Genomic DNA, 14,309 nt, shown 5'->3' on the forward strand with positions numbered 1-14,309 from the left:
GAATTCAGAGTAATGAAAGTAAAGATGATCCAAAATCTTGGAACTAGAATGGAGAAAATATAAGAAACTTTTAACAAGGACCTAGAAGAACTAAAGAGCAAACAAACAATGATGAACAACACAATAAATTAAATTAAAAATTCTCTAGAAGGAATCAATAGCAGAATAACTGAGGCAGAAGAACGGATAAGTGAGATGGAAGATAAAATAGTGGAAATAATTACCACAGAGAAGAATTAAAATAAATAAATAAATAAATAAATGAGGACAGTCTCAAAGAGCTCTGGAAAAACATTAAAGGCACCAACATTAGAATTATAGGGGTCCCAGAAGAAGAAGAGAAAAAGGAAAGGGACTGAGAAAATATTTGAAGAGATTATAGTTGAAAATTTCCCTAATATGGGAGAGGAAATAGTCAATAAATTCCAGGAAACACAGAGCGTCCCATACAGGATAAATCCAAGGAGAAGCATGCCAAGATACATATTAATCAAACTATCAAAAATTAAATACAAACAAAACATATTAAAAGCAGGAAGGGAAAAGCAACAAATAACATAAAAGGGAATCCCTAGAAGGTTAACAGCTGATATTTCAGCAGAAACACTACAAGCCAGAAGGGAGTGGCAGGACTTATTTAAAGTGATGAAAAGGAAAAACCTACAACAAAGATTAATTTACCCAGCAAGATCTCATTAAGATTCAACAGAGAAAGTAAACACTTTACAGACAAACAAAAGTTAAGAGAATTCAGCACCACCAAACCACCTTACAACAAAGGCTAAAGGAATGTCTCTAGGCAAGAAACACAAGAGAAGGAAAAAAGCCTACAATAACAAACCCAAAACAATCAAGAAAATGGGACTAGGAACATACATATTGATAATTATGTTAAAGGTAAATGATTAAATGCTCCCACCAAAAGACACAGACTGGCTGAATGGATACAAAAACAAGACCCATATATAGACTGTCTAAAAGAGACCCACTTCAGACCTAGAGACACATATAGACTGAAAGTAAGGGGATGGAGAAAGATATTCCATGCAAATGGAAACCAAAAGAAAGCTGGAGTAGTAATTCACATATCAGACAAAATAGACTCTAAAATAAAGACTATTAGAAAAGACAAAGAAGGAAACTACATAATGATCAAGGGATCAATCCAAGAAGAAGATATAACAATTACAAATATTTATGCACCCAACATAGGAGCACCTCAATACATCAGGCAAATACTAAGAGCCATAAAAGGGGAAACCGACAGTAACACATTCATAGTAGGGGACTATAATACCCCACTTTCACCCATGGACAGATCATCCAAAATGAAAATAAATAAGGAAACACAAGCTTTAAATGTTACATTAAACAAGATGGACTTAGTTGATAGTTATAGGACATTCCATCCAAAAACAACAGAATACACATTTTTCTCAAGTGCTCATGGAACATTCTCCAGGATAGATCATATCTGGGGTCACAAATGAAGCCTTGATAAATTTAATTGAAATTGTATCAAGTATCTTTTCCAACCACAATGCTATGAGACTACATATCAATTACAGGAAAAGATCGGTAAAAAATACAAACACATGGAGGGTAAACAATACACTACTTAATAAAGAAGTGATCCCTGAAGAAATCAAAGAGGAAATGAAAAAATACCCAGAAACAAATGACAGTGTAGACACGACAACCCAAAACCTATGGGATGCAGCAAAAGCAGTTCTAAGAGGGAAGTTTATAGCAATACAATCCTACCTCAAGAAACAGGAAACATCTAGAATAAACAACCTAACCTTGCACCTAAAGCAATTAGAGAAAGAAGAACAACAACAACAAAAAAAAACTCCAAAGTTAGCAGAAGGAAGGAAATCATAAAGATCACATGAGAAATAAATGAAAAAGAAATGAAGGAAATGATAGCAAAGATCAATAAAACTAAAAGCTGGTTATTTAAGAAGATAAACAAAATTGATAAATCATTAGCCAGACTCATCAAGAAAAAAAGGAGAAGACTCAAATCAATAGAATTAGAAATGAAAAAGGGGAAGTAAAAACTGACACTGCAGAAATACAAAACATCATGAGAGATTACTACAAGCAACTCTGTGTCAATAAAATGGACAACCTGGAAGAAATAGACAAATTCTTAGAAATGCACAACCTGCCAAGACTGAATCAGGAAGAAATAGAAAATATGAACAGACCAATCACAAGCACTGAAATTGAAAATGTGATTAAAAGTCTTCCAACAAACAAAAGCCCAGGACCAGATGGCTTCACAGGCGAATTCTGTCAAAGATTTAGAGAAGAGATAATAACTATCCTTCTCAAACTCTTCCAAAATATAGCAGAGGGAGGAACATGCCCAAACTCATTCTACGAGGCTACCATCACCCTGATACCAAAACCAGAGAAAGATGTCAGAAAGAAAAAAAATTACAGGCCAGTATCACTGATGAACATAGATGTAAAAGTCCTCACCAAATACTAGCAAACAGAATCCAACAGCACATTGAAAGGATCATGCACCATGATCAAGTGGGGTTTATTCCAGGAATGCAAAGAGTCTTCAATATATGCAAATCAATCAACGTGATACACCATATTAATAAATTGAAGGAGAAAAACCTATCGTCATCTCAACAGTTGCAGAGAAAGCTTTCAACAAAATTCAACACCCATTTATGATAAAAACCCTGCAGAAAGTAGGCATAGAGGGAACTTTCCTCAACATAGAAAAGACCATATATGACAAACCTGCAGCCAACATCGTCCTCAATGGTGAAAAACTGAAAGCATTTCCACTAAGATCAGGAACAAGACAAGGTTTCCCACTCTCACTACTCTTATTCAATTTAATTTTGGAAATTTTAGCCAGAGCAATCAGAGAAGAAAAGGAATATAAGGAATCCAAATCGGAAAAGAAAAAGTAAAGCTGTCACTGTTTGCAGATTACATGATACTATACATAGATAATCCTAAAGATGCTACCAGAAAACTACTAGAGCTAATCAATGAATTTGGTAAAGTAGCAGTATACAAAATTAATGCACAGAAATCTCTGGCATTCCTATACACTAATGATGAAAAATATGAAAGTGAAATCAAGAAAACACTCCCATTTACCATTGAAACAAAAAGAATAAAATATCTAGGAATAAACCTACCTAAGGAGACGAAAGACCTGTATGCAGCCAATTATAAGACACTGATGAAAGAAATTAAAGATGATACAAATAGACGCAGAGATATACCATGTTCTTGGATTGGAAGAATCAACATTGTGAAAATGACTCTACTACCCAAAGCAATCTACAGATTCAATGCAATCCATATCAAACTATCACTGGTATTTTTCACAAAACTAGAACAAAAAATTTCACAATTTGTTTGGAAACACAAAAGACCCCAAATAGCCAAAGCAATCTTGAGAATGAAAAACGGAGCTGGAGGAATCAGGCTCCCTGACTTCAGACTATACGACAAAGCTACAGTAATCAACACAGTATGGTACTGACACAAAAACCAAATGATAGATAAATGGAACAGTATAGAAAGCCCAGTGATACACCCACACACATATGATCCACTTATCTTTGATAAAGGAGGCAGGAATATACAGTGGAGAAAGGACAGCCTCTTCAATAAGTGGTGCTGGGAAAACTGGACAGGTACATATAAAAGTATGAGATTAGAACACTCCCTTACACCATATACAAAAATAAGCTCAAAATGGATTAAAGACCTAAATATAAGGCCAGAAACTATCAAACTCTTAGAGGAAGGCCTAGGTAGAACACTCTATGACATAAATCACAGCAAGATCCTTTATGACCCACCTCCTAGAGAAATGGTAATAAAACCAAAAATGAACTAATGGGACCTAATAAAACTTCAAAACTTTTGCACAAGAAAGGAAACCGTAAACAATACCAAAAGACAACCCTCAGAATCGGATAAAATATTTGCAAATGAGGCAACTAACAAAGGATTAATCTCCAAAATTTATAAGTAGCTCATGCAGCTCAATAACAGAAAAACAAATAATCCATTCCAAAAATGGACAGAAGACCTAAATAAACATTTCTCCAAAGAAGATATACAGATTGCCAACAAACACATGAAAGAATGCTCAACATCATTAATCATTAGAGAAATGCAAATCAAAACTACAATGAGATATCATCTCACACCAGTCAGAATGACCATCATCAAAAAATCTAGAAACAATAAATGCTGGAGAGGGTGTGGACAAAAGGGAACACTCTTGCACTGCTGCTGGGAATGTGAATTGGTTCAGCCACGATGCAGAACAGTATGGAGGTTCCTTAAAAAACTACAAATAGAACAACCATATGACCCAGCAATCCCACTACTGGGCATATACCCTGAGAAAACCATAATCCAAAAAGAATCTTGTACCAAAATGTTCATTGCCGCTCTATTTACAATAGCCAGAAGATGGAAACAACATAAGTGTCCATCACTGGATGAATGGATAAAGAAGATATGGCACATATATACAGCCATAGAAAGAAACGAAATTGAGTTATTTGTAGTGAGGTGGATTTACCTAGAATCTGTCATACGGAGTGAAGTAAGTCAGAAAGAGAAAGACAAATACCGTATGCTAACACATATATATGGAATATAAGAAAAAAAATGTCATGAAGAACCTAGGCGTAAGACGAGAGTAAAGACACAGACTTACTAGAGAATGCACTTGAGGATATGGGGAGGGGAAGGGTAAGCTATGACAAAGTGAGAGCGTGGCATGGACATATATACACTACCAAACGTAAAATAGATAGCTAGTGGGAAGCAGCCGCATAGCACAGGGAGATAAGTTTGGTGCTTTGTGACCACCTGGATTGGTGGGATAGGGAGTGTGGGAGAGAGGGAGACGCAAGAGGGAGGAGATATGGGAACATATATGTATAACTGTTTCACTTTGTTATAAAGCAGAAACTAACACACCATTGTAAAGCAATTATACTCCAATAAAGGTGTAAAAAAAAAAAAAAGCTTCTGGATAGCCAAAGTAACTATTAAGAAATTAAAAAGGCAAATTACTGAATGGGAGAAAATACTTTTAAATCGTATATCTAATAAGGGTAAATATTCAAAATGTGTCAAAAACTCATACAACTCAATAGAAAAAATCAAGCAATCCAATTAAAAATGAACAGAAGATCTAAATAGACAGTTTTCCGAAGAAGACATACAGATAGCCAACAAGTACATAAAAAGATGCTCTACATTATTAATCAGGAGGGAAATTAAATTCAAAACCACAATGAGATATCACTTTATACCCATTAGAATGGCTATTATTAAAGAGAAAAAGAGCAAGTGTTGGCAGGCTGTGGAGGAAAGGGAACCCTGATGTCCTGTTGGTGGGAATGTAAATTGGTGCAGTCACTATGGAAAACAGTATGAAAGTTCCCCCAAAACTTGAAAATAAAGTTACCGTGTGATCCAGCATTTCTATTTCTGAATATTTACCCAAAGAAAAAGAAAACAATAACTGTATAAGATGTGTGCACTCCTATGTTCATTACAGCACTATTTACAATAACCAAGACATGGAAACATCCTAAGCATTTATTGATGAGTGAATGAATATAGAAATTGTGGTATGTATATATATATATACACATATACGTATATATGTATATGTATACGTATATATATGCACACACAGTGGAATGAAATCTTGCCATTTGTGACATAGATGGACCACAAGGACATTGTGCAAGGTGAAATATGTCAGAGAAAGACAAATACTGTATATTCTGTTATATATGGAATCTAAGAAAACAAAACAAAAATACAAGCTTATAGTTACAGAGAACAGATTGGTGGTTATCACAAGCAACGGTTAAGGGATAGAAGAATTGGGTAAAGGGGATCAAATGGTTAAAAAAGAGAAAGAAAGAACTTCTTTTGAGAATTTTTTTGGTGAACTTTTGACCTAAATTCTAGAAACCAGTTTTCCTTTTGGATGTCAAGCAAATTCCCTCCTTCAGGGTGCTGGGAGATACTTCATTATTCATTATTTTTCTTAGCATGACATCCAAGGAAAAGGTTTTGGAATGGGGAGGAACTTGGATATGTTGTATTAGAAAAAGGAAGAGGAACACAAATTAAGAAAAGATGCTCAAGATATGGAATTTAATTTCAAATGAAAACTACACTCAGTGTTCAGTGTTTTCTCTTGTAAAGTTGGGATGAAAAGAGGATTAAATTAGATAATAAAATCTAATAGTTTTTTATAAAAATCAAGCCATTAATAGAATTTTATGAAAAAGGGACTTATAGGAAAAATAGAATATGGTGGAACATTCAACACCTGAATATAGTCTAGTAAGGAATACTGTTCTAAAAAACCTAATAAAAACTTTAAACATCTTAAATCTCTAAAAATTTAAAAATAAGTTTAAAAACTTTAATGAAATGGGACACATGTAAAAACTTAAATGACCATATTTTTGATTCAAGAAAAACTAGTAATTTGCATGTGAAATATTGATAAGAGAAAATCAGTTAACTTACCAAAGGAAACAAATACACACAAGACAAGTGGATGGGTTCAGTTTCACCTGGGAGGTTTTCTTCCTAGCAATTAGGAAGTACCATATAGATATTACCTATTTTTTTCCAGAGCAAGGAAAAATACCTAGAATTTACAATTAGCTTGAAAATGTAAAAATAAAACATGCACTAAAGCCTGGCAAATACAGCTTGAATAATGAGAAACTGCTGACACTTAGAACAATGTGTTAGAATTCTCAAATAAGATTTAATTGTGTGACCCAAATAAGATTTAATGTTAGCAAACATAGGAACATAGTCTAGCATATCAGTATGTGAAATGTACCATTATTTTGATGGATTCTCAAAAATATTTGATAAAATCTTATCTTCTTGATTTTTTTTTAGTTTTAAAGCACTACTTATGTAATTTATTCTTTATATTTCTCTCCAAATTAACTCCAAATAGTCACACAAACTTATCAAAAACAATATATATTGTGTTGCCAACCTTGGCTTTAACAATATACTTTTTAAAATTTCTTTCTTTCTTCCTTTCTTTCTTTCTCTTTCTTTCTTTCCTTCTTTCTTTCTTGCTTTTTTTCTTGCATAATTGGAGGTGCTGTAGTAACTGGGAAATGATCATTTTAAATCCATAAACCAAACCAGACAAAATAATAAATTTCAAAGTGAACCAGAAATATAACTTTGAAAGAAGTCATACAAATACTAGAAGAAAAATATGTTTATACAAACCCCAATTTAAAATCTGCAAAATAAATGAACAGATTATTTTATATATATGTAAAAATGGTCCTTAAACACATGAAAATATATTTAATCTCAGTTACTATAAGAGAAATGCAAATCACTACTACACTAAGATGACATTTCTTAACTCTCAAATTGAAATTAATACATTTAGAACAGAAATTAATTAATACATTTAGAGCAGAAATTAATACATTTGACAACACATTTAATTAATGAAGCTGTGGGGAAATGGTATTCTTATTAATTGCCAGTGGGCATGTAAACTGGAACAGCTCATAACAAGGAAAATTCAGAAATATCAATAATCTATGTAAATATTTAACTCTTGACCCAACAATCCCAATTATAATAATTCAACCTGAAGTTACACCTTGAAACATAACATATATATTTAATGTTATGCATTACAGCATTTTTACAGTGTATTGGTAAGACTCTAAATGTTCATGTATAGAAGACTGGTTGACTATAGACATTATTATACCCACACAATTGTTATATGCAGTTACATATGCAGTTTTATAAAAGAATAAGAAAAATCTCTGTGAACTGACACAATATAATTTGTTGTGTAAAAAAAGAAAATGAGAAAGCAAAGCTGGGCTTCCCTGGTGGCGCAGTGGTTGAGAGTCCACCTGCCGATGCAGGGGACGCGGGTTCGTTGCCCTGGTCTGGGAAGATTCCACATGCCGCAGAGCGGCTGGGCCCGTGAGCCATGGCCGCTGAGCCTGCGCGTCCAGAGCCTGTGCTCCGCAACGGGAGAGGCAACAGCAGTGAGAGGCCCACGTACCGCAAAAAAAAAAAAAGCTATAGTATAGTAGCTTTATCCATAAGAAATAGGGAAAATATAAAAACATACACAGATTTGCATTTTCTTAAAAACTATATATAATCAAACAGAAACTTCTGAGATTTGTTTTAGTCTACAGGGAGTGAGTGAAAATACAATGAAATGAGCAAGAAAGTAGTGATAATTCTCTAATTTGTATAGATAGTTTTGATCTTTTAAACTATTTTACAAAATCAAAAATTAAAACAGTAAGAATGGGTAAAAAATAAAAGAGAAAACAAACTATAGCCTATTTTACTAATAAACCTAAGCATAACTGCGTTTCAGATAAATAGCATAACCATACAAAATGGGTAAAATCCCAAGTGACTTTAAAATACAGTACTTTGATATTACAGCTTCAAGCTAAAGAAATAAGAAAAAGAAAAGCAACTATTAAACTACAGTTAATAGATGTTTTCCACAATAGTATGGAATAGCAATTCTGAACCTACTCTCTCTATATTGTAGGACTCAGAAAATAATAAATATATTGTAGAAAATGGAAGCCAGGTATCTCACTGTTTTTAAAGGAAGTGACAAAGAAGGAAAGGAAATGTACCCTGAATAGTTGCATCATAACTGAAGGTGACAGAATGGACTCAAAGTTTTATAAGTAGATTACAAAGATATTGGCACAGATGAAAGTAATAGAGAGAGATACAAATGGCAGAGAATTACAAACAAACATAGAGAGAAGCATATACACAGATAGATATAAAAATTTCTAGGCATTGTCAACAGAGAGTGTCTAGAAGCACTAAGAACACCTATGTCAATATATGGCTGATTTCAGGGCTGGGCAAGAAAAGAGTAAGATAAGTCTAGGATAGAAACTATCTAAGGGACAAAAATTAAATGATATGGACAGATCAAAGACACAGGATCCAGCTATTATTTAGAAATTTTGAACATTAATAATAAAATATATTATAACTCATTAAAAATAGGAATCCATTTTCCATAGTTATGTAAATAAATGAATAATAAAATCTAAAAATGACAATGACACATCTGTAGAGTAAAATGCCAAAAAAAATATAGAAGTAATACTAAGTAAATAAAATCTCTATTTCATTCATAGAAAATCTCTATTTTATTTCCTTCACAAAAATGACCTATTAGTGTCACTGGTTAAACTTGAATACTATTAAGATATTCACATATTCTTCAGTATTGATCACTAAGTACTTATTGATTACAAAGGAAAAACAGTAATTTTACAATGCAGAAACCTGAAGAAATCACTTTAACCTGATATACCTACCAAAAATGTAAAACCTCAATGTAATTTTGAGAAAGCATCAGACAAAATCAAATTATGGGATGCTCTTCAAAATAACTGACCAGGACTCTTCAAAAATATAAAAGTCATTAAAGGCAAAGAAATCAGAAAAAATCATCTCCAGATTAAAGCCAAATAAAAGACATGTCAACTAAAATCAATGTGTGATCATTTATCAGATTCATACTTGGAAAAAAAGAGATCTAAGTTAACATTATTTGGGTAATTCATATAAATGAATACAAACTATGGAATATCTAATAGCATGAAGCCAATCTTAAACTTTCACATTTTAATAATTCTACTGTAGTTATGTAACAGAATGTGTTTTAAGAAATGTACACTGAGGTTTCCCTGGTGGCACAGTGGTTGGGAGTCTGCCTGCCGATGCGGAGGACGTGGGTTCTTGCCCCGGTCTGGGGAGACCCCACGTGTCGCGGAGCGGCTGGGCCTGTGGGCTGTGGCCACTGGACCTGTGCGTGCGGAGCCTGTGCTCCACGGCAGGAGGGGCCGCAGTGGTGAGAGGCCCGCGTACCGCAAAAAATAAAATAAAAATAAAATAAATGTACACTGAGGTTGCTTCCATGTCCTGGCTATTGTAAATAGAGCTGCAATGAACATTTTGGTACAGGACTCTTCATTTTTTTTTTTCTTTGCATGTGGGATCTTCCTGGACCGGGGCACGAACCCGTGTCCTCTGCATCGGCAGGCGGACTCTCAACCACTGCACCACCAGGGAAGCACCATGACTCTTTCTGAATTATGGTTTTCTCAGGATATATGCCCAGTAGTGGGATTGCTGGGTCGTATGGCAATTCTATTATTAGTTTTTTAAGGAACCTCCATACTAGAGTCTGTCATACAGAGTGAAGCAAGTCAGAAAGAGAAAAACAAATACAGTATGCTAACACATATATATGGAATCTACGGAAAAAAAAAAAAGGTCATGAAGAACCTAGGGGTAAGGTGGGAATAAAGACACAGACCTACTAGAGAATGGACTTGAGGATATGGGGAGGGGGAAGGGTAAGCTGTGACAAAGTGAGAGAGTGACATGGACATATATACACTACCGAACATAAAATAGATAGCTAGTGGGAAGCAGCTGCATAACACAGGGAGATCAGCTCGGTGGTTTGTGACCACCTAGAGGGGTGGGAGGGAGGGAGATGCAAGAGGGAGGAGATATGGGAACATATGTATATGTATAGCTGATTCACTTTGTTATAAAGCAGAAGCTAACACATCATTGTAAAGCAATTATACTCCAATAAAGATGTTAAAAAAAAAAAAGAAATGTACACTGAGGTATTTTGTTTAGGGATAAGGGGTCAAGATATCTCAAATATAAAATATACCTATTATATGTATTATGTGATACATATATTATATTATATATAATGATATATATTATATATAAGCAAAGTATATATATATATATGTATATGAGAATAATAGAGGTAAAGCTGAAAATAAAGGGGCAGACTTAACTGTGGGTAAATTTAAGCAAAAGTATACCAAAGTCCTTTGTATTATTCCTCCAAATTATTTATCTTTGAAAATATTTAAACATTAAAAAAAATCACTTCTATAAAACTTCCATAGACATTTGTGTAAACTCTGAATGTTTTACATAAACTTCCAAAGAAAATAGATACAATATTTTGTTGCAGATTTTTAATAAGAACAGTGAACAATTTAGAGAAAATATGGCATATCCTCATTAAGGGAAAAGTAAAATGTTTAACAAGAGTACACTATTGTATGGAAAAGTGTTACAATACATTATAATATATTATTAATGACAAAAAACTTACTAAACAATATGTACAATGTGGCATATATATATACATATAAGAACATATCTATATTCTCATAGTGATTTTTGTTTTTTTATTTTACAATTTTCATGCAATTATTTTTATATTCAGAAAAATTATCATTCTTAATTTACTTTAAAAATCTAACATAAACATATACAGGATTCTTTTTGTCATATCTTTGTTCATATAATGTTCATATAATGAAATTATAGTGTGCAATTAGTATGAAAAGAGGCACTTTAAGAAAACAGTATCTAAAGCATATAATATTATATACGTATACAGCATCAAATACCATAATACAAACATGATAGATTGCTCTAGGGTAGTTTAGAAGAAATGATGATAATATTCCAACATTTGAGCATCGGATTTATGTGCCCAGATTAACAATTTTAATTGAAATGTGTAGGCTTAAATTTAGATGACTTAAAGAACTTTAAAAGTAGAGGCTGTAATATTTAAGGTCAGCTGAAAGAATTGTCAATTTTTCTGGAATAATAAAGAACAGGTCTCTCTGTGAAATTAGAGTACAGCAAAAACAAGGTGTGAGTGTGAAGGCATTTGTCAATGTTGGCCACTGTTCAATCTAAAACCATTCCAGGAGTGGTCGGTAAATAAGTAGTAAAGTAATAGAAGGCATCATTTTAAAGTACTTATTATGTGCAACACAGTCTACATGATACTTCAACCTGAATAGCTCCTATTAGCTAAATTTGTTTGTTCCATTTCAAAAATTAGCTGTATTTAAATTTTTATTCATGTGTGTATTGTCTGCTTTCTTCATATGACCTTGCAAAACCACTACTGAAATTATTCTCCACAGAGTTTCCTTATTGAAGGTATGAATGTGAAGGAATGTAAGTAGGGAATAGACTGGCTATAATTTGTCTCTTCTACTCTCAACTCATTTTGTCAGTTCTAAAAAGAGTTCCACAGACACCTTAAGCTTGGCAAGCAGATGAAGTTTAACTATTTCTTTTTTTTAATTAATTGATGTATTTATTTGGCTGCACCAGGTGTTAGTTATGGCACACAGGATCTTCATTGCAACATGAAGGATATTTTGTCGTGGCATGTGGGATCTAGTTCCCTGACCAGGTATCAAACCCAAGTCCGCTGCATTGGGAGCATGGAGTCTTAACCATTGGACCACCAGGGAAGTCCCTGAAGTTTATTTCTATGTTAATTTTCATTTTATAAATTTAACTGTTTTCTTAATTTATCTGGAATCATGACATAAATGAACAACAGTAGAAGTTACTTTTAAAAATCTGCACTATTGGGGATTCCCTGGTGATGCAGTGGTTAAGAATCCACCTGCCAATGTAGGGGACACGGGTTCGAACACTAGTCTGGGAAGATCTCACATGTCGCAGAGCAACTAAGCCCACGTGCCACAACTACTGAAGCTTGTGCACCTAGAGCCCGTGCTCCACAACAAGAGAAGCCACTGCAATGAGAAGCCCATGCACCACAACGAAGAGTAGCCTCTGCTCGCTGCAACCAGAGAAAAGCCTGCGCGCAGCAAGGAAGACCCAACGCAGCCAAAAAAAAAAAACTTCACTGTTGATCTAATTTCATTAAACATGTAAATCTGGAACCATAAATGAATTTAAAGAAAAGAGAACATTCACTTTAAAAGGGAGACTCCAATAGACAACAGTGATTTATTTTTTCCTGAGCTCTCTTTACTTGGAATGATCCAAGGTAAGGACATTATTGTTGTTGGTGTTCATTAAAATCATGTATTCAACTGTAATATGTTAAAAATTTTAGTGTGTTTTTCTTTTTAATGTAAGTACAGCCAATTTTTACTTCCAGCACTGATTATAATACTTCTTTAAAAATCCATGGCAGGAAATTTATACTCACAAATTTAGCATTGAAATAATTGGTGAAACTTAGGAAAATATTTCTCACATTTCATATATTAAATTGTTCATGCTGGTTTTCAGTGTACTTTTTAGAAAAAAGATGCATGTTAAGCCTTTAAGATAGATAGGCATAGTGAGTTCCTTCATCTCAGTACCCATTCTGATCAATAATATCAAATATTTCTTCACAAATCACTTAAGGGTTTTCTTTGAACTAACCTAGTAGTATTGTAAGGTTTGTGCTTTGTGGCTGCTAACTGTTGTCTCTACGTTATTAGGGAATCAGACCCTGAGGTGGATGTTAGCAAGTAAGTGTTTATTAGGGAGGATGCTTGGGATGCCCCTCTGAGGACAGCACAGTAAAGAAACAGGATTGGACAGAGAGTAGACCACTCCTTTAAGGCCTCAAAATTGACCCTATGTTCTGCAACTAAGGGATGGCATCTTAGAATTTCTGTTTTAACTTGAGGCAAGGAGGCCATGTTCTTATACCCCTGTATCAAAGAATCATTTGATACAGACTTCTCCAGGAAGGGAGTGTTGACTACACTGTAAAAATTCCTTTCTTTTCTGTAACATAGTATAATGATCTCAAGGTTAAGGTCTTTTATTGGGAAATGACAGACTTGAGAAAGAAGACAATATTATGAGGGTTTTCTAAAACTACATACAATTCAGTAGAATGATCTTTAAAATACTAACAGCATATGGTGTAATTTATCATTTTACACATATAACAATTTCAGTCTCACTTTTGGCTAAATCCAATGCATTGAAGAAAATAAATAGATGTCAAGTGTCATCTCATTACAAAGGAAAGTGTTAGAATCACCAGGGCATGGTAAGAGATTGAAAAATTCTTTCCACCTATGTTAATTATCAGCTTTCACATGACTACATGTGTCTGACTATAGAAAAAATGATGGTTGAAGATTTGAGGAAAGTGTCCGTAGTTTAAAGAGTCACAGTGTATTTTTCACCACCCTTCAATGAAAGTTAAGAATGATGCCACTCCTTCAAGCCCATGAGAAGGACCACATGGAGACTTCAGATATGGGAATATAAAATTTATAAATATAAATATAACTCCTGTGTTAGGTATACTAAAGTAGAAAGTTTATGTTTGGAGCTTTTGTCTCTGTGACAGAACAAAGAGAGGTAGTTGCATAGATGGTGAA

Source organism: Lagenorhynchus albirostris, chromosome 18, assembly GCF_949774975.1.
Source record: "Lagenorhynchus albirostris chromosome 18, mLagAlb1.1, whole genome shotgun sequence".
Lineage (NCBI taxonomy): Eukaryota > Metazoa > Chordata > Mammalia > Artiodactyla > Delphinidae > Lagenorhynchus > Lagenorhynchus albirostris.